Raw genomic sequence first — 20727 nt, 5'->3', positions numbered from 1 at the left:
CATTATTCTTCAAAACAGCTGGAATGTATTGAAAATAAATACCTAAATAAACCCTACAAAAGCAGCCAGTGGCATGCACCTTACCAGCATGAAAATTTTAAACATTAGTAGTTAAAAGCTTGACAAAGTTATAAGAAACTGAGGGGAGTTTCAAGGGCAACATCCACCAATTTTAATAACAGGCAGTGCTATCTGCTCCACTGATAATAAAATACAAAGTGAAATAACCCATGAGTAAAGCAATATATTAGCAAGAATGTTAGCAGATATTAGTCTCCCTCTGGTCAAATCTTTCTGGCCCAACATTAAACCTACAGGCTAGTAGAAAACAGTTGACAACATGCTTTGAGATTGAATTAGAGGCTTCTAGCTTCTAAAGTTACCTTACCCTTTTTTTGCTCAAATCACACAAGCATATGCTCGAGTTTCCACTGGTAATATGAACCCTGCTTGAACCTGAGCTGACCTGTACCGAGCCAGCTAAAATGCCTAGGTATTTGTGTTACAATTTATAAAGAAAATCCAGATAAAACACCCATGGAGATGAAGGAACTGGCTATACCAACACTGGCAGTGAGCAGGACATACTACAAAATAATTTGTGTTACACAGTAGTCTGGACAGAATTTCTGAAGGATGCTTTAAAAGGTGCCAAAATTGTATCTCTCCTCACCAATTATGAAAAAAAAAAAAAAAGAGGGAAAAGTTGTGGCTTAGGTATATTTTGTATGAGGTTTACTGAGAATATTCCCTCTCAGCAGAATAAGTGACTGATAATGACTGAAGTCTTATTTCTTTTGTAGCAGCATTTGGCTTTGTTTGCACCAATCATGAGAGTTCATTCAGTCTTTTTTATTAGGTTGGGATGTGACAAATACAGAATGGCTGGCAGAAAACTCGGTCTGCTCTGGGGGAACAAACTGTGTGGGCTGAGTCTCATCAAAGCCATTGTGCTGATTATGGTTACATAGATAATGGTGAATATCTGTTCAGGAAAAAAAAAACTTTCTTTTGATTCCTTTTTGGTTTTTATGTTCAAGGAGGAGTGAATGTCTCCTGACTCTGCCTAACCCTCTATTCACTTGTTGAAAAAAAAGTCCTGTTTTAAATTTGGCTGAAAGAGGGATACAATGGGGTTCACTGGATAAGATGAGGTTCTCGATCTCCACTCCTCGCACTGAGCTAATTACAGATCTTGGACAGCTCTTAACACACTATTTGCCTGTGGACTAGTGCAGTCATTAGTGCCTCTGCTCTTCAGTCCACTGAGGTGTGTGGTTTGGGATGTCAGTGGGATTTGACAAAGTGGTCCATCCTCTCCAAAGCCAATTTGTGAACTGCACACGAATCCACGCACGAAGCAGCTGCAGCCCAGGCTCCGGCCCGGGCTCCAGCCTCAGCTAATATTAGTTGCATGGTCTGACATTGACTGTTTATAAATTGCCACCAATAATTATTAGCTAGCACGCTCAATGGAGGGGGAAAAGCATCATGAAACAAGACAAAAGGTGTGAAATGACAAAATGCAACAGCATATTAAAATACTAATGCATCTAGAATTTGCCACAGATACAACAGACTCTTGGAAGTCATTCAGGCAAGAATTTGTTTTCTTCTAAAAGAAGGTGAAACTATGGAAAGGCATAGCGAGATGAAGGTCTATATCTATCTTAATATATTGGGACCAAACAAATTATCCAGGGCACATATTTCACTCACCAGCCTAAAACTTAGTGAAAGAGAACAAGCCATGACAGACATAGAAAATATTCCACTCCTAGAAAGAATGACTTGTTTGCAAGATAATTGGCTTCATATGTGAAATCAAAGAGGGAGAAATTTTTGAAGCATTTATAGTAGACTTCAGTTCGGCAAGTCTGACATGCTGTTTGGAGGGTTTGTACAATCTTTAATGTAAGATCAGATTGTAATGGGCCTCAGAGACATGGAACAGAGATAAAAAATACTTCTGAAAACAGGTTTAAAGATAACAGAATAAGCAACTGAAATTTGCCAGCCTGCAGAATGTACTCAGATCAGATTACAAATTTTGATTTCTCTTTTTTTCTGCTCCTCAGTGCCACAGTGGACTACGTTTAAAAGCAAAATTAAAAAAAAAAAACAAAACAAAACACAACAAAACAAAACAGGAATATGCAGAAGCAAAATAAAAGTGAACCTGCAAGAGGAAACTGTTTTCCAGATTGAAACAAAGAATGTGAAGAGGACGGAGATAAGCACAGAACTGAGCACTAACCTGCATTTGGCAGAGTTGCTCCCTCTGCAAAGAAATAAAGCCATTAGTGCACAGCCTCACTGACAGTACCTAAGGAGAAAAAAAGGTATACGTATGTAAAGAAATAGATTAGTTAGTTGTAGAAATTGCTCAAAACAAAGTCACATCCACTGACTGGAATACTACCTGGAAGCTTCAACACTCAGGAGATCTCACAAGTGAGTGTGATATCTGAAGTGTGAGTGAAAGGTTTGAAGAGAAAACATAGGCATAAGGAAAGATATAACAATGATACATTGCAAAATTATTCCCAGAGTGGGTGGATATGAATGGGGCATAAAGGTAAGACACAATCTTGAAAACAAAAAGTTTGGAATCATTTCAAAAATTTTAGGCCTGAATACATGTAAGCTACTAAATACCAATTACAGTTTATTTTATAGAAGAACAGGCCAAGAAGGTGGCAAACATAAATAAAAAATAATAAAAAAAGGAAAAGAGTAGTCATGGTTTCAGCAAGTAGCCAAATAAGGGAAGAAAGCTTTCTCCACTTTTAGAAAGCTTGGTAACAAAGAAAAATGTATAGAAATGTATGAAAAAGAAAATATATTAAAAGTATCACCTTGATACTACTCACCTAAATAAAACAAAAAAATATTCGTTGGTATCAGATTGGTTTAGATCTGTTCGTGCTGGAACAGTTGTGAACCGCTTCTCAATTCATATTCCCATCACACAGAAATAGCACTGACTCCCCATATATTTCCCCATCTATACAAGCAAGCATCACATTCGGGTTTTTTAGTCTCACAATTTGTCAGGAACCTTTTAATGAACACTCATCCACTGTGACCATTACAACTTTTGCAAAGTTTCTGCTTTTAAATCCCCATATGTTTTGGCTGGCCTTTCACCTTCCTCTAGATGAAATGTGGGGACTGCATTTGGGAGACAAGCTTTTTTGGAAGCAGCCTGGTTTACTGAACAGTAAAACTTTTCTGTTGGGCTGGCACCACCTAATCATTACTTTCCACTTCAAATATTTGTGCCACCTTAAAATGTCATCAGTGACATTTATATTAATTGCTAGATCGCAGATGAGAAGGATTGTTTTGCCTCTAGACACAAAATGCCTGCTGGCTCCTACGAATCATGAAAATGTTATATTATTTTATGAAAGAAAAGGGGGACACAAGCCAGAAAAAATAACACTTCTAATCTTTAATCAGGCACCCAGATTCATTAATGGAGAAATGCAAGTGCAGGGAATTTATGTTCAATCTCAAGAGGGAGCATACTCCATACAAACACAGCCTTTGGAAAAATCCTAGTGTTCACTTAGAATGTATCACTGGCCTTTTTTAAATGCTTATAACTTGGTTAATATGAGCAGATTTTCACAGACGTGGCATAAGAAAAAGCTATAAGCAACAGATGTCAGGGATCTCCTTGTGGGGCACACTGGGCAATTTTTGGTAAAGCAGGATACAGTACAACTAAGTGTGATTGAGGAAATAGACATTGACCACAGCTTTGAGGTGGATCTGCCCAGGCTTTTGTCTCTAACAAACTCTCCCTTCCTCTGAGACAAAAGGCTTTAAAGTCAGAGAAGCCAGGTTTTACTGTAGTATTAACTAAGATCCTTAACTTTTCTGAAGAAAGAAAATCTGAAGTGACTATGCCCACTGGAGTATCAATATCAACAGTTAAATTAAAAGGTTCATAACTAACTCCTCCTTCCCACTGTGTCCTTGCAGGTGAGTCATTTCCTCAAACCTACTTTCAATGACAATTCAGAGACTCTCTGAATTGCAGCAAAATCTGCCTAGCAACTCCTGGTCCCCGGGATGTTTTTCAGGAGGACTTGTCTGTCTGCTGCCTGAATGACCCACAGGCTCCCAGCTCCATGCTTGCATCCTCCTTTCTGCCACACGCAGTGGGTCCAAACATTTTCGCCCCAGAGACAGGCTCAGTGCCCCACCACACTGGATCAATCGCCCCTCCCTCCTGGGAATTTCACTCAGTTCAGGCTTTTTAAAGAAACATAACAGTATTGCAAATATATAAATATATATATATATAAAAATGTATAATATTATTGTGCATCACTGATGTACCTGGGGTCATGAAACAAAGCTGATAGGAGCTTGATGCAAACAAACCATAGGAGGTAGCTGTTCACACAGAATGCAGCAGAGTCCTCAGACTCCTTCCCAAAAGATATTTTGAATGCCAAAAATTTTACATGGGTACAAGGGGAGGCTGAACAAGTATTTGGAATAAAACTCCACTGAAGGTTACCAAGCTTAAGAAATCTTCAGAGCTGCAAATAGTTGGATGCTGGAAAAGTATGAGGTAAATATCATGCGCTTGCTCTGTTCTTTTCACTAGGAGTCAACTTATGGCAACTGCTGGGACTAGCACTTTGGTCCGAACCAGCACAGCTCTTCATAGGTTTTTGCATAACAAAGAAAAACTCACAAAGTATTCATATTCCAAACCAAAGATATGGACCTTCCAAGCTCAGCGCACAGTGCGTCTTCTCAGCACACATATATCTTGGTAGGACTTTATTGATACAGTACAGACCACTGACACATCACTACAGCAGATTCTCATTAAGAAATCTAGCCAGATGTATCTGTATGTACATGTGCATGTATGTATGTATGCATGTATCTATCTACCTACCTATCATTTTTTAGCCCATCCCTTTGTGTTCTGAGCATCTTTCAGCCAGAAATCTATTCCTTCCTCCATTTATCACAACCAGCATCAATCTCAGAGTGCAGGATGCATTAAACACCAATTACAGCTTTTTATTCTGCAGGTGAGCTTACTTGTTTAGTTTTGTTTTGTTTCCAGTCATGGCACATTTGCTGCTTTTATTCCTCAGAATCTCTAGCTTGGATTATTTTTCTCCAGTTAAGGGTTGCTTCACATAAAAGCAGACTGCAAACATATCATTTTTAGGTGAGCCACCTGGATATTATCATTGCTGTTATCATTTCCCACTTTTGTATCATTGCATTTCTTTCTTTACCAGATCTTTACAAAGTCTCTGCGGATCACCTTTCTTACCATTTGCTGAGCACTTGAGCACCAAACTCCAGTTTAATTATTTCAAGGCTGGTCACTTCTTTTTTCACTAGCACATTAGAAGATAGTCAACCCATAAGGGATGGCTTCTCAATCTGAGAAACTGATCTTTCTCTCAGTGAATCAGGAACAACACATTAAGGTTGGGCCCCAAAGAGGGAAGGAAACCTTGTGCATAATGAAATGAATGTTATTTTGAAAATACTCTTTTTATGTTTCATAAATATCATAATGATGGACCAGATGGGGAAGTTTCACTGTAATGTACAACAAAACAGAGACTTCTATGTATTATTTATTATTATTATTTTTTTTAAAAATTTAAATCTACCTATCGCCCACTAGCCTGTGAAGTGTGTAGCTCAGAGTGACATGCCAAGATCCTGACACCATTGCAGAGACACCAGTCTGCATGACAAGAAGAAGGAGTTGGTGGTGGCTGGACCATCAGCACCAACTACCAATATCAGGAACTACATGAAACCAGAAAGCAAGCCAAAGGAGTGGCCAACACTCGAATACCAGGAGATTAAATCAACACTGCAGGATCCAGGACAAGGAGCAAACACCAAATCAGGGGCAAACTTGCAGTCTGAAGGCACAACGAGCAACAACTGGGCAATGCCTAGGTGGATCAGGTTTACTTACACTTAGTTATCAGTGAAGAAGACAGTGAAGGCTTGCTAATGCCAGCCCGAAAGGGCTAGTGATCTAGATAAGAACATAAACTATTGATCTGAGACTCCTCTTGAGGTACCAACTGCAGAAACTTCCAAATCCCAAACAGACCAGATGATAGTCCAAAAGCAGTACGTCTGTAATTACTGCTTGTTGCAGATTTTTGAATACAGCTCAGTCCACATAGGCCTTGTAAGTAGTATAATTGTGCAAATGGTACAAATACTGAATTTCACCAAATTCTGTCTTTTGTTGCACTGAAGTAACTCATTATGATCAGCAGTTTGAAGCATATAAGCAAGGGAGATATTTAGTGTCTCCTAATTACCTAACTGTGACAGAAGCCAAAGTCAGCCAAGGTTTTGCAATGGAACTGCCTAGACCTTTTCATTATAATGAGATCCCCAAAGAAGACTGAAAGATTTTGAAACTCAGAAAGCAATGTTTTATTAGAGCTTGAACCAAACCCAAAAAACTGAATAGAAAAAACTCAAAATGACCAATTCAAGCAGAATAGAAATAAAAAGCATTCCTAAACATGTATTCCTCAGTTACAGGCTTGGTTTCGGTCAACTCAGTGACTTTCTAAGTTTGTCACAAACTTGACTAATCCCCCCTGATCCCTAGGAAGTCCTTTCCACCAGTCTCCTAAGTCTGTCTGTGTGTTCTTCCTGAGCTGCAGGCTCTCAGCTTTATGCTGTAACTCTTCTACGTGCCACACTCAGCTGTCTTGCAAAGTTTTTCCACCCACTTATGCCCAGCTGCTTGGATAGACAGGAACCATCTGCTTTACCCTCCAAGGGGCTGCACCTGACCTAGCCTTCACAAAGGGACATCCTACAGCTGTGAACAAAAGAGTATAAAAAATTAATTCCTGTCCACTATGCAAATCTTCAACAATTTAATGATAGCCTGTTTATGGATTTTAGTCTAAAGGGAAATGCTAACCCTAATAGATGCAGCACCACCGTAAAATTTGTTTTTCTGCAATATAACACTTAGATACAACAACACTGTTACTATCCATATCCATATATATTTGACAGTAAGGATGAATATGTTAGCCATAGCCTTTGTAAAGATCTGATAAAGGAAGAGGGGGAGTAGAGCAGCTGCAATTAGATTTTACACTTCTTTGTGAAGTTGATGCAACACAAAGTAAGACGTGTTCTTTAAATGTTAAAACACAGTAAACACACAAATGTCTCAGCTGCCACCATTGTGGAACTGGAACAGAAAGGGATACCTGAATGAAATGTCTTAGAATAGCACAAGACACTGGTATATTGGGAGAGGAAAGCAGTGTAAAGTTTTGAATATGGGTATAAGATGGCTACGTGGAAGGGCCAGAAAAGTGAGGTTGATGGCTGAACATATGCTAACCGTGGCGGTTCCTCTGGTTCAGCATGAGGTATGAAGGATGAGAGCTCTACAAAAGCACAGAAAAGCATTGGCATGGGAGATAAAGAAAAAGGGGAAAAGGACCTGGGTCTCATAAGGAATTAGACCCAAGCAGCTTGTACATGCCTTACGCAAAAGAGTTACTGGGCTTAAGTTCAAGGCCAGTGCTGAAAATACATAGCATAAACCAGTCTGTCAAACTCTGCATGGGATTTTACAAATCTGATGTTAATAGGAAGGCTGGGCACCTTCCCATTCCATGATGACTTCTGTGAGTAGGGTGGCTCAGGCCTGAAGAAAGTAGAGAGATGAGCTATGACCTGGTACGCTTCTACCTCTTGCATACCCTTTAGCTTTAGCCTGGGGGAAACTAAAACGAAATGCAATATTACACCACAGTCAACATTATATGAGCTACCAGCACAACTGTCAGGAGCGGGAAACTAGTGGGCTCAAATGGCAAGGATCCAAAGAAACAGCTAAAGGCCATTTATTTGCCAGCCTTATATGAATTAAACCATTAAAATGATGTTTCAACTTAAATAGTATCAAGCTAATTTGTTTTGATTTCACTAAGTAAATTAAACAATCAAACATTTAAAATCATGCCACAATAGAAAAGAAGTCATTAGATCCATAGGCTCAAATTTGAAATCACCGAAACAGTATAACATGTATTCAGATTAACGACAACTGTTTTCTTTTTATAAAGGAAAACTCTAACCTGACGCAGGCAGCACCCCTTAAGAGTGGGTACTTTTGCAATATAATGTAAGTGGCAATATCCCTATATGAGGTTGGAGTAGACTAGTAAGATGCAAACATTTGAAGATAGGGTTCTCCATAGCCAGTAAAGATTTGGCAATAATATTGAATTAAACATGCCTTGCACTTGGCTCACTGAGAACATTTCATTTCAGCAGAATTGCAATGTTCACTAATGACTGAAACCTTATTATTTTTGTTAAAACTGTCTAGTACTTGGCTTTATTTGTTTCAGTCGTGGGAGTTCATTCAGTCTTTCTTTTTTATTAGTTTGGGATATAAGGGCTAGCAAAAGCTCTGTCAGCTCTGGAGGAACAAACTGTGTGGGCTGAATCTCATCAAATTCACTGATGTTATGCTGATCATGTTTAATATCTGCTCAGGGATGTAAAAACTTTTTACCAGGAGTGAAATTGTACTGACTCTGCCCAATACCCATGAAAAGAAGCTAATCTAAGGGCAACCAACGGAATACTATTCACTTGTTAAAAACTCCTATTTTAAACATTCTAAAGTTGGCTCTAAGCAAAGACACTTTTTCCAGATTAATAACCCTCTCCTTTCTCAGAATCCTGAGCAGATTTACATAGACCCCTAAAGTCAGTTCATAAAATGTGTTTCAACTGGCAGAAGAGAATTTTATGATAGAAAAAAAGTTCACTCTTTTTGAACCTACACAAAAATGTACTCAATATTTCTATTATATAAGGGAGCCCTAACCTATGGATGTGTTTATTATTTACTACCTCCCTTCTGTTAAAATATATTTTTAAATGCAACCTTCCCTTATTCTCAAATTATTCCATTTCATACCAAAGTGGTGAAAGAGATGCCTCTTCTTAAACCTCTCCTTTAAAGAAAATAAATCAAGAGGCTAGAAGAGCGTTGTATAGCAATTTATTCGCAGCTCTGACTTTCCAAAAGATGTAAAATCAAAATGAATCTGAGACTTGCATATGCAGGTCCCTGAAGAAGTGAGACAATCTTTAAACCTGCTTTCTCCTTTTCAGGTGCTTGCAGAGCTCCTCTGCTGTTCCTCTGCCTGATCTTCTCCCTCTGAGATCTCAAGCTGCCAGTCTCCCTCCTTTCATTTTTTTGTCTCTCAGTGGTACATGTATATCTCCCCTGCTCCTCTGCCACCACACTTCTCTTACACCTACCGGGGATCTTTCTTGTTCTCAGGCATCCCTTCAGCTGCAGCAGAGCCCTCCCTTTTACACCTGCAATAGCCCAGCCCGGCAAGCACCTGGGTGTGGGGGACTGAGGGCTGCTGATGGGCAATCAGCCACGCTAACCAGCTATGAGATCTCCAGAGTCCTGCCGAGCCTCTCCTGCTCCCCATGTGTTGATGAGAAAATGCCTCCTGGCTGCTGCAGGATGAAGGCTGGACAGTTGGTGAGGCACAAGGGAGCAAAAGAACTGATTTCCAAGATCCCAAATGCTCCTTGTGAGGCACAGGGTGCCCTTGTTGAGCACTGCCTTCTGTAGGATGTTGATTGTGTTCAGTAACTTTTTGGGTCAGATACATACTGCAGCTAAAAGTTCTGGGCCTGTTCAGATAACTTATTTAGCAGAACTAGAATCCCAAGTGATTAGTTTTATGAGGAAAATCTTCTACTGAAATATTCTGTGTCACATTCCTCCTATCCTTTAATCTATAGGCAGTGCCTTGAAAACTTATTTGGAGGTAATTTGAATTTAAAAGAGGAAATAAATCCACCCAAATCATCCCAACAGCAGCTGACTTCACTAATCAAGAAAGATTTTTACATAGCCAGGGCTCTTTCATCAAAGACATGATGAAACCTTCAGTGGAGTCACTCAGGACTTTGCAGGATATTATAAAGCATCTTTCATGCAAGCTCTGTCCAAAATTCATTATTAAACTAAGTAAGACTGTCAGAAAATGAGGATGAGGTTGGGCAAGTCTTGTGTGAATGTAAGGGGCTGTGGTCTTGCGCAGGGCCTCAATTCCAGCACCCATACTCCACCCTGACATCCCCCATGGACAACCCTGGAGGACAGAGCCTGCTGCCCTCAGCCATACTCACCTGCTACATGACACAAACGCCCTTGCGAGCACTGTGAGGTGGCATGTTTGTTCTCACCACCTGATTTTCATACCCATAATATTCAGTTTATGAACTAAAGTGCTGCCTCAGCTGACATTTTTTGTTTGTTTTTGATTTTGGAATTTTTCTCTATGGCAGTGCTGTCTGCCTCAATTCCTACAGTAAAATCTCAGAGACATCTCACTGGGTGGGAGGATTTTAGCTTGATCTCCCACTGAACTGAGGATTGTTTCATCGCTCATTCTGCAAGTGTAGGTACAAGCTGGTCTCCTGCTTTCTAATCCATTGATGAATTTCAGTCAAATTTGACAAAGATTCTGTGAGTTTGGTGAAGGCAGCAAGCTAAAGGGCCATTAGTTCCCCACTGTGAAAAAGACAAATACAATCACCAACTTTTAGGCAATCAGAGACTCAACCAGTTGAGGGAGAGAGAGTAAGAGACATATGTTGAAAACCAGGTTTTTGCTTCCTCTGCCCAAAGAACTACTTGCTCTATTGTTTCTTTCTGTTCCGGAAGCCAGGACCCCCATCATTCCAGCCACATCCCATTACAGTTTCACATGTTTTATAGGGAACACAACGCATTCTGGTTTCCAAAACTTTGTTTTGATTTTTTTTTTTAATAGTTGGAGAAAAATCTGTGAAGGAAGCAAGAGGTAAGAGAAAGAGACCCTGTTACTACTTATGAACTGAAATGATGGGATTTTGCTAAAGTTGTCCTGGTGATATCTTGTATGTCAGCAGTCACTGCTGGGTGAATTATTGACAGTTACTGCTCTGCATTATTTTGTTCCCATCCATTGGCTCTGTAAATAGTGTGGCAGGTGATGGACTGCATGGTTCGATGCTCAGCTCTTACTGACCAAAGGGCTTCCAGGAAACACTGAGTTGCTCAGAGACCTAGCTGTGAGGCAAGTACGAATCACATTTGACAAAAAAGAAAAACCTTGATTAGTAGAACAAATGTGGATCTTTTCTGCTTATGGTTTAGGGTAATCCTTTGTGTCCTTGAATTAGGAAGGCCAATGTCATGCCAGCTGTATTGGCATGCTTGAAAATTCAGCCTTTAGCACAGAATAATGATGAAACTTGGCTTTATAGGAGAAAATCTGATTGAGTTCCAAAGATGAAAATATACCTCCCCAAAATAGACATAATACTAGTAATTAGCTAAAAAAGAGTGAGATTCAATGACTTAATAGTACCATTCAAAGAGTTTTAAACTGTTTATAATTAAGAAAAAGTTTAGAAGAACAGAATATGAACTCTCCTGTTATGAATGGAGGTAGTTTGTTAGGGGTGTTTTGGCAGCAAAGTAATTCCCAAAATAGAGTACTGGATTCACTCCCAGCTAAAAGGAGCAAAACTTGCAGATGTTGCTAATGCAAACAAAAACCAGAACATATATATGTGACCAGATGCGGCAAGTCTAAGAATTGCATCTGGCACAGAACATGTGGCTGTTTTAGCATCACACCAAGAAGTGTTACTCAGTACTTATGTACCATATCTTTCAGAAGGTCTTGATTCAGCAAACAATTTAAATACATGCTTAACTTAAATATGTAAGTGGGAATACTCATATGTGGAGGGACATGTTTAAGCAATTTACTGAATCAAATCAAAAAACCCCTAACAATCTGATCTGATTATGAGTCAACTGACTAACAAGACTCACCATTTTTTTCCTGGAGACAAAAGCTCTTTTATTTTTCTGTACTTTATTTGCTGCACTCTATTTCCTTCAGATTTATTTCTTCTCTTGGGTTTTGGTTTGCCTGCTTCTTATTGTTATTTTTCATCAAATATTTCATATACAAGTGCTTTCCAAAATAAGGCAATCAATCCAGAGCAATCAATCCAGAGCAACATGTTTGCAGTAATATATAATTAACTGAGTATTTTTCTGTCATGCAATGGCTGTAGGATTTACAAAATTATTTTCTGCATGCATTTATGCTGATAAGCTAGAAAAGTAAATAAAATTTCATGCAAAAACCTAAAGAGAGCAATAGATGATAGTTATTTGGCCTCACATTATGCATAACTACATTTTGGATTTTCAATTATATTCACAACATGATAAGGAGTCATTAGGAAATTATCCACTTCACTTCACTACTTTCTTCTTTCTTCAATTCTGGACTGTCCCATCTGTCTTACATTCATTAATTTTCTGTCTGAGGACTACCAGCAATGGGTCAATGCAAAGGCTTGAGGGCATTGATTGATCATGGGAAATCAGCAGATGATAATGTTTCCTTAAATAAGTAAAAAAATAGTACAACACACCATTTCCTCCTTCTAATAAAGGAGGTAAAAGACTTGTTGGTCAAATATTAGAATAATCCTTTCCCTTTTTTGTTCTTATTTTACTTCTCTCTTTCTCCATGATTCTCTTCAACACTCAGACCGCTCAACCCCATCAGTGTAAAGGAAGTGGTACAAAAGCATCGCTTGTTCCCATTGCCACACAGGAGAACTGACTGGGACACACATTCAGAAGGGTCATCGTCTTCCCACTCTGCTGCTGGCCCTGCCTTCCTCACTCCCTGGCCTCTCTCCTGACCACCCAGGTCTCCCGTTCTCCCTTGTGCCAGCTCTGGCACTCATTCTTTTCCATGAGCCAATCTAACACGCTAACGCAGCAGAGAGCTAGACAGGGTTGTCACTGCTTTTGCTTTCTGCTGTCAGGGAGGTCCATGGCAGTTCACGGACAGGTCTGGTGATCACCAGAGCCAGCCCAAGACAAGTGGTGGGAATGCATGGCCATGAGCAGGGTGGCCAATGGGAGGGGGAAGTGGGAAATCCCTCACTTAACAGCATGCAGCTCTTCAGCTGATCCACAAAACCGTACACTTAAGATGATGCAGGTTTCCCAAAGAATTTGAATGAGAGCTACTGGCAGTATCCACTTTTGCCAGAGAAAATTTCCATATGTGGTCAAGGGATCAAATAGTGCCATGGCTCCTAAGGAAGAGCACCAGACCCCCCACTTCCACATGTTCTGCAAACAATGCAGTGGATGGCTGGGGACTGCAGGGGGAAAAAACATCACAGCAGGTTGGCAATAGTTTACATGCAAAAAGGGGTTTAATTCTTGAAACTGTTAGTACTGAGTTATTTAGCCAGCTCTAATGCTTTACCTATAGGACTTTCTAAGAACATTACGAGGATTAGCTGACGTTTGTGAAGTGTTTTATGGATGAAAGTACTAAGTGTCCAGGACAGAGGCTACTGACACCAGTTGCTTTCTGGCGTTCTGTATTATACATGCAAGGGAAGCAATGAATTTAAACAGGTTTACTAAAACCCATTTGATTAGAAAAGAAGTCTCTCGCAAAAATGCTTGAAGGCAAAGCTCTTCACAGGGAAAGAGGAGAGTCCATTCCCTCATTCTGGTGCAGTAGGACCCAGTAACCCTTGCCATCTAAATAACATGCTTTAAATCTGCTAGGTGTGTGAGAAAACTCCTTCACCAGACAGAGCAATGCTGTGAAATCCTTCCCCTGAAACTAAAAAGCAGCAGATTGCAGTTAAGAATTTCATGATGCATCCTGGAAGACAGCCCTTTCAAAGCTGAGCAGAGAGGTCACTAGGCCATATGTCCTGGGAGCAGGTCACCTAATTAATCTCCATTTAGGAGAGCAGAATAATTGGCCTCTAAAGTAAAAGGTGCTCATTGAGATAAAATCTAGATGTTGTAAACTTTGAGATTTACCTATTCCTAGTTATTAACCTTCATCAGATTTAATTAAGCCCTGTGGGTAAAGCACAAGCACTGAGAGATTTTATACCCATGTCATATTTTCTAAAGGGAGGCTAAGTACAATGTCCTCTACCCCTTTTGCTTTGCTGAATGGGAATTCTGTGATCCAGTGTTTTCCTTTACATGGTGGTGAATGTCTGAGAGTACTCTATCTGGAGTAACCTACATTTCTGCAGTTCACATGGAACATTAAGCATCAACGCTTACTTCAGGAACTCTAGTTATTGCTGCCATATAAATCTGATTACATTAATTCTTCTGTGTAATTCCTCCATCAGCACTAAATATCTGACCAAGTGTGATAAGCTCCCTACTTTAGAGAGAGGTGACATAGCCCTGAGTATTTCATTCAATGTCTCAGCAAGCAGAGCACATCTGTATATTGAAAGTTTATCTGGATATCTGCTGTCAGGCATTGATGGATACTGAAGTTACTGGTATGTTAGAGCCATGCATGACCTAAACCTTAATAATACAGCATTTTGCATTCAATTCAATTATTTCATTGGAAAGATGTCTAAAAAAAGACCTGACCCTTTAAGATTCACAACTGAGTCAGACATAGCTGAGGTGAAGCTGATGTGAGAGGATCTTATTCCAGACTTCTTATTGGGAAGCTCTGTTCCAAGAAAAATCTATAAGGGCTGCAGCTTGTTTGTCTATTAAAAAAAAAGGGAAACATTTTTAAGGTAAGTTTATCAATTTGAGGGGTATTGTACCATGCAACAAAAACTGTAGAGACTGTAAAATGACAGGGTATGTGATTTTTTTATTGCTGCAGTTCCTGCCTAGATTTCTCCAGTCCCTGGAGGTTTTACTGTGCTTCAGTGACTCATTTACAAGTCTCATGTTTGCAAGTGGCATGAATGCAGTATTAAAACCTACAATGGTGATTTGCAAACTGTAGTCTTTTTTGTCTGTAGGGAGCCGAGCAGCTCCACGATGCTGCTGGCAAGAATGCCTTAAAGCATGGAACTGGAACTGCCACTCCGAGACTGCTGCATTAGAAAGAGCCATCTTCAAACCCAGCAGGCAGAAGCATCACCAGAAATAAGAGAATGTAGGAGAAAGACAACTACTGTTGCTGTAGAAATAGCCACTGTGTAGGACTTGCCATCCTCACCAAGAGAGAGGAAAAAAGATCAACCACTACTGTGGTCCAAGGCTACTTATAATGGGATCTGCTACCCACTTTATGGGACTCCTGGGATGTCTGGGAAGGATGATTTTTAGAGGACTGTAGGAGGTGGTGAGGGAGGGTAACAAGGTCTCTCTCTGCAGCTCTTCTCGCCCCCTCCTGAGATGCCTATCTGCCCCATCGCATGCAGATACCCTATCTCCACCTCCTGCAAGGTGCAGCGTGGTCCCTGAACACCTGCTATTTACCATGATGTGCCTCCCCTGCATTGCAAGTCGGGGGAGGGGTTACAGGCGAAGGGAAGAAAGGGGTTGTTGGACTTTTTGCCTGATAAAGCCCCTTCACAGACCCCAACAGGAGCATAGATCAGTGCAAAATGGAGGCAGCTCTTTCAGCAGGAGCGCTAGCCTCTTATTGCATAAGCAAGAGAGTCATTCTGTCACTTAAGGCCAGAAGGCAGAGCTGCATGCAGGATGAATGGGTGAATGCTTCAAAACCTCTCTTTGAGATGGGAAGAAAACCACACATTTTTGCTGAAAATGTCAGCCTCCCAGAGCCTCCTTCCCCTGAGTTTCGACGTAACCTCGCTTAGTGCATGCCAAACAAAACAGGGAACTTTGTTCACTGAGTGGGAAGTTAGAGATGTTTCCAGGAGCACTGTCATCACTATCATCTTCACCCACAGGTTCAGAGATGACTCAGTGCATCTGAGGATGCCAGTTTTGGAAACCAAGCTGAGCGTGCTGCTTGTGCCAGAGACGGGGCTGAGGTCAGGCTTGCTAAACAGGCGTAGCCTTAGCCCCATCAGTCATACACTTGTTCTACGTGTTGGGGTTATTTGACTTCTTTAATTGAAGAGAAAGGGGGGCTGCGTATGATCGTTCTGCTGATAAAGTCATTACAAGTTAGCCTAACCAGATCCAGCCATGAATCAGTGGCCAGAAATTGTCTGGGTATATCATTCAAATTATGTGAATACATCGTGGGTCTGTATTTGAATGATCATGTATTTTATTTTCAGAGACTGACATGTAAAATCTCTGCAGCATCTTCAGGCTTCAGTAAAGAACATAAAAAAGGCTACATCTTTTTCTTTGAATGCTGTACTGTTTCCATTGCCAAGCTGGTACTCTCTCAAAGAGGGGGAAATTGTTCTCTTTTAAGCTTATTTGACCTCATTTGTTTTATACTGGTAAAGATATCTGCTATTTCTAATAATTGTTAATGACCATACTTTAAAATATCTAGAACTCAAGTCAATTTTTAAACAAAAGAACGTTTTTCCTGATTGTATCACCTCAAATGCTAGTGCTGTGATAAAGACAGGAAAAAGCAGCATGAACTGCTCCACTGGAGCAGCAGAAGAAAAGAAATAACGCCTAGGCAAGATTCGCTAATACCATATTGGGTGGCATGGTACGTTCCAAGTGTTTAAAAATAACAATATGACATTAGTGTATCAATGGTGCAAAATCAAAGGACTGCTGTCCTGGTTGGTAGGTCAGGAGTCTAGCATACACTGCTATTTTAAAGAAGTGTCGTAAAGCAGGTAGTAAAGTCTGTGGAGTGACAGTATAACCAAGAAAATGCTACTAGAAAAATTGCTGCTCTGTTACACCGGTGACTGAAGGAACATTTTAGTTGCAAGGCTGGCTGTGCATTGCAGGTTGAATCTGTTCTACTTGCCAATATTTATTCTGGGGAAAAAATGCACATATAAATAATGGTCACAAGCAATATGGACATGACTAAAGGTGCATGGGTACTTGAGTAAAATCCATTAGTCTGAGCAAGGTAGCATACCTGTGTCTAGTTATTATCACTTGGCTCTGGGGGCAAAGTGAGGTGATCATGGAATTGGCTGCCATAGTAATTATTCTATATTTGTCATTGCATTTGTGACTTCCATGTTAATACCAGCGAAATTAAAAAGCTTGTAAAAGTAGGAGCCTCCTCTGTCAAACATAGAGACATCTGAATGAGAAGTCCATGCAGTTTTATATTTTATTTTCTTCCCTATATATCCAGTCAGTCAGATTTTACAAAGCAAGGTGAAGAAATCCATCACCCATCTTCAAAAGTCTTAATCTAAACTTTAAAAGTCTTATTTCCTTGGTTCCCAGTAAAATGGACAAATTTCTCTCATTAAGAGACTGCATGATCAGAATTTTGTGAACAGTGTGAATTTCCTGTTAAAGTTTTGCCATTAGTTAAATATAGAAATGGCAGAGTAACTCTCAGAGTGGATCATTTTAAGTCTTCTAAGAGGATTAAAATATCTGATTCAGAGACACAGCCATTAGATGGATGACTTTTCAGAGTGAAGCAAAGCTCAGCCCTGCTCTGATGTTTATCCTGAAACTTCTATACTTATTAAAGTTTACTTTGAAGGTATGTTGCCAGTATGTTGACTGTATTTCAGTGATACTGAATATGATTGCTCATACTTAAAGTGACTGTCACTTTATTCAGTAAGACATATGAAGCTATAAATAAGGAATGGGATTTTTTTAGCTATGCTCCCCATTGGCTTAAGTTTACTGGGACTCTTGAAAGCCTTGGTGATGCTCTGCTTCAGGATTAGGCTGGGAAAATAGCTGGACTTTTTCAAATTCTAGACCTAAAATCCTAATGCCAAAAGGAAGAAAGTATTACTGCTGCTGTTCATATTGCATTGCTATCCAGAGCTCAGATCTGACCCTTGTGCCCGGCACAGTGCAAAGCCTCAGCATGACATGTCTTTCACCTAACAGCTTGTCTTGTCTAGATAAGAGATGCTGTATCTAAGTAACATTAGTCATTTACATATTTTCCCCAGTGGGGATGGCTATCATTTTGCCCAAACACTTTGTTAATGATACATCAATTACCAAAAAAAAGAGGTCAAGAACCTTGAATTACTCCTAACTGGTAGCAAGCTAAATTAGCTGTTGAACTTCCTGTGTTATTTCCACTTCAACAATAAACTGCAGCACATTGTCCTCCTGAACTGTATTGTATGTGCTTTTGTAGAAAGAAAAATAGTCATAGAAAAATAGCTTCATGCGGCTAAAAGCATCATTCCAGAATTTGTGCTGAGACACAACCAAGGTACGTCAGCATGCTTGTGCTAAGTCTGCCTGCTGCTTTTTTCAATTTTTGCATAAATGAAAGCAAGGTAGGAGGAAAACCTAAATATGTGTGACAGAATTGGGCATCCTTAGTCACCTGTGACTCAGCACTAAACTAGACTTTGATCCAAAACCAAGCAGAGCTCCAACAGTCTTAAGCTCTCTGCTAAACTCCCATCGAACCAAGCTAGAAGTTTTTAGGCTCTGGCCTGGAGTACAACCTAAACTAAAATCGTGGCAAAATTTATGATTAAAAGAAATGATCTCTTTTTCTTTTAATAAATAAAGAGGAGCAGTTGCTCCTCTTGAATTAATTGGGCATGAATTATTACCTTCTTGGAAGCGACGGCTGGAAGAAAGTCTTCACGCTCTGCTCAGACCATAACACGCTCCCCATGGCTTTCTGTGGAGATGTGGCAACACAGTTTATCAGAGAATGAGTTGAACACACTAACTGTACTGTGTTAACACAGGAGACTATTATTTACAGTGGACAGCTGGAATTGGAAAGTACTTCATGGTGCTGCAACTATACTGGTACCATGTGTCTCATTCTGGATCTGTATTTCTTTTTTGTTATTGCAGGCCCTTTCATGTTAGAGAATCAAGACCTTCCCAAGAGTGCAGGGGTCATCAGCAGAAGATGCCTAATCCAACAGTGGCTTGTCTGGAAATTTTCTCAAAAGCATGCAGCCTAACAAGAAATAAATAAAGTGGAAGTGTTGAGGTGAATTTACCAAGCTATGCTACCACTGCACTTATATTCATTCATTCATTCAGCAATTCAAGTTACTAAGTTACTTGCACAAGCCTCAGTAATTTAGTTTATAAGCATAGCATCAGCCAAAGCTTACCAGCTACATCGAAAAAAGGGTGTGATCTCTTAGGGAGTCTCATATTTTAAAGTCTCTGAAGTCTGTTTTGTGCTTAGGACTGAAAAGCTATTTTCAAGCCTCAAGCAGCAGAAATTACTTTTGTGCATTCCTTTCTTAGAGGGCATAGATGAAAATGAGATTATAGGGGTTTTTTGCTTAAGTCTGGATTTTAGCTGGCCAAGGAGCAAGATACATGTTGTAAAGGCTTTCACACCCTGGAGGCATATCTTGAGGCAGATGCTTAGGATCCAGCCCTTGCAGATGAAGTTGGGTTCTGTGAGGCATGTGCATGTCTGTGAGCATGCCTGTCTCTCCTTGCTCTATTTCTTTTCAGGACTTTTCAAGGGGAGATTCACTGAATATTGAAGGAGGAAGGGGAGAGTCCCTCCATCTCTGCCACTAACTTCCTGAATTATTACTGCTTCCTCCACTCAAACCTGGCAATGTGTGTTGAATGGACAATGAAACAGATCCTCGAGTGCTAACAACCAGCCACTGATGCCATTTTACTGATAGCTATGTTGAGAGTCTGTCCCACTCCAGTGGGAGTCTGATGATGTATGTTGCAGAGTGAACGTATGTGAATCTCTCTGCAATTTATATATAAAACATGTTGGTAAATCTTGCTTTCTATAGGTATATTAATCTTATTGTCTCCAGCTTTTTATGGTTCATGGCATGAACTAACCTGTTTGCTCATATGAATAAGAAGCATTGAGAGCAACTGAGTTATTGAAAGCTTTTGTCTGAACATCACTGTACTAAATAGCCAGATGCCTGTGATGCTCTGTTTTATAAACATCCCTGTTTATTCCCATAGAAAAGCCAAGCCATTTCTTCTAAATTTGTAATCTAATCTCCAACATAACACAGGCCCCAAGATTCCCGAGGTTATTGAAGTTGCATATTTTCCCCAATATAATATTAAGAAGTTAGGTTCAAGTTAATTAACATAAAAAATAGAGATCAATATTAAAAGCAGGAAAATGAGACCATTAAAAAGAAATTGAAGTAAAAATACACATTCAATATTGCCACCCTCAAACACTCTCCTTTGCACTGAAATTTGTATTTTGAATCCAAGTATGTGGTTCATGTTTACTGTTTTCTTGGAAAAACAGAATAATTTTGACAAAAATAAGCAGAACTCCACCATGGTTAATTGTATTTCCATGCCACGTGATTACAAGAAGAGTAGTAGTGATAAGAGTATTCCCTTGACATGACTACCTATTCCATCCCATACTCTTCAATAACCATTTTTAAATAGTGGGATACTTGCAGAGTTTAGTTTGCCCGAACTCATCCTATCTATGCACAGAATAGAAGCAGTGATCAATTTTTCAAAAGGTTTTGTTAAAGCCTTCACTGTTGAGAAATTATGCAGTAGGAATGATAACACAAAACATGATCGTTGCTGTTGTCTTTATAATGCTTTCTCTTCTGAAGTATTGGATTTCACCAATGGATGTGCCTAAATACTAAGTAGGAATTCGCACCTGTTGAGCTGAACATCAGGTTTTTTTGAACCAAGAAATAAATATTGCCAGAATTAAAGCTTTTGCCAAAAATGATCTTGTGAGA

The 20727-nt window shown here is 39.8% G+C and overlaps 1 long non-coding RNA gene across 1 annotated transcript; it reads left to right on the top strand.

The window, feature by feature from the left end:
- Nucleotides 1–14594: 14594 nt before the first annotated feature.
- LOC140646969 (uncharacterized) lies at nt 14595–19768 on the top strand. Its single transcript, XR_012040608.1, has 3 exons — nt 14595–14709; nt 18854–18995; nt 19478–19768. It is a non-coding gene; the product is annotated as an uncharacterized lncRNA (long non-coding RNA).
- Nucleotides 19769–20727: the final 959 nt, after the last annotated feature.

This window comes from Ciconia boyciana, chromosome 2, assembly GCF_034638445.1.
Source record: "Ciconia boyciana chromosome 2, ASM3463844v1, whole genome shotgun sequence".
NCBI classification, from domain to species: Eukaryota; Metazoa; Chordata; class Aves; order Ciconiiformes; family Ciconiidae; genus Ciconia; species Ciconia boyciana.
Note: the sequence above shows the minus strand (reverse complement) of the source record. Positions and strands in the feature narration are given on the sequence as shown.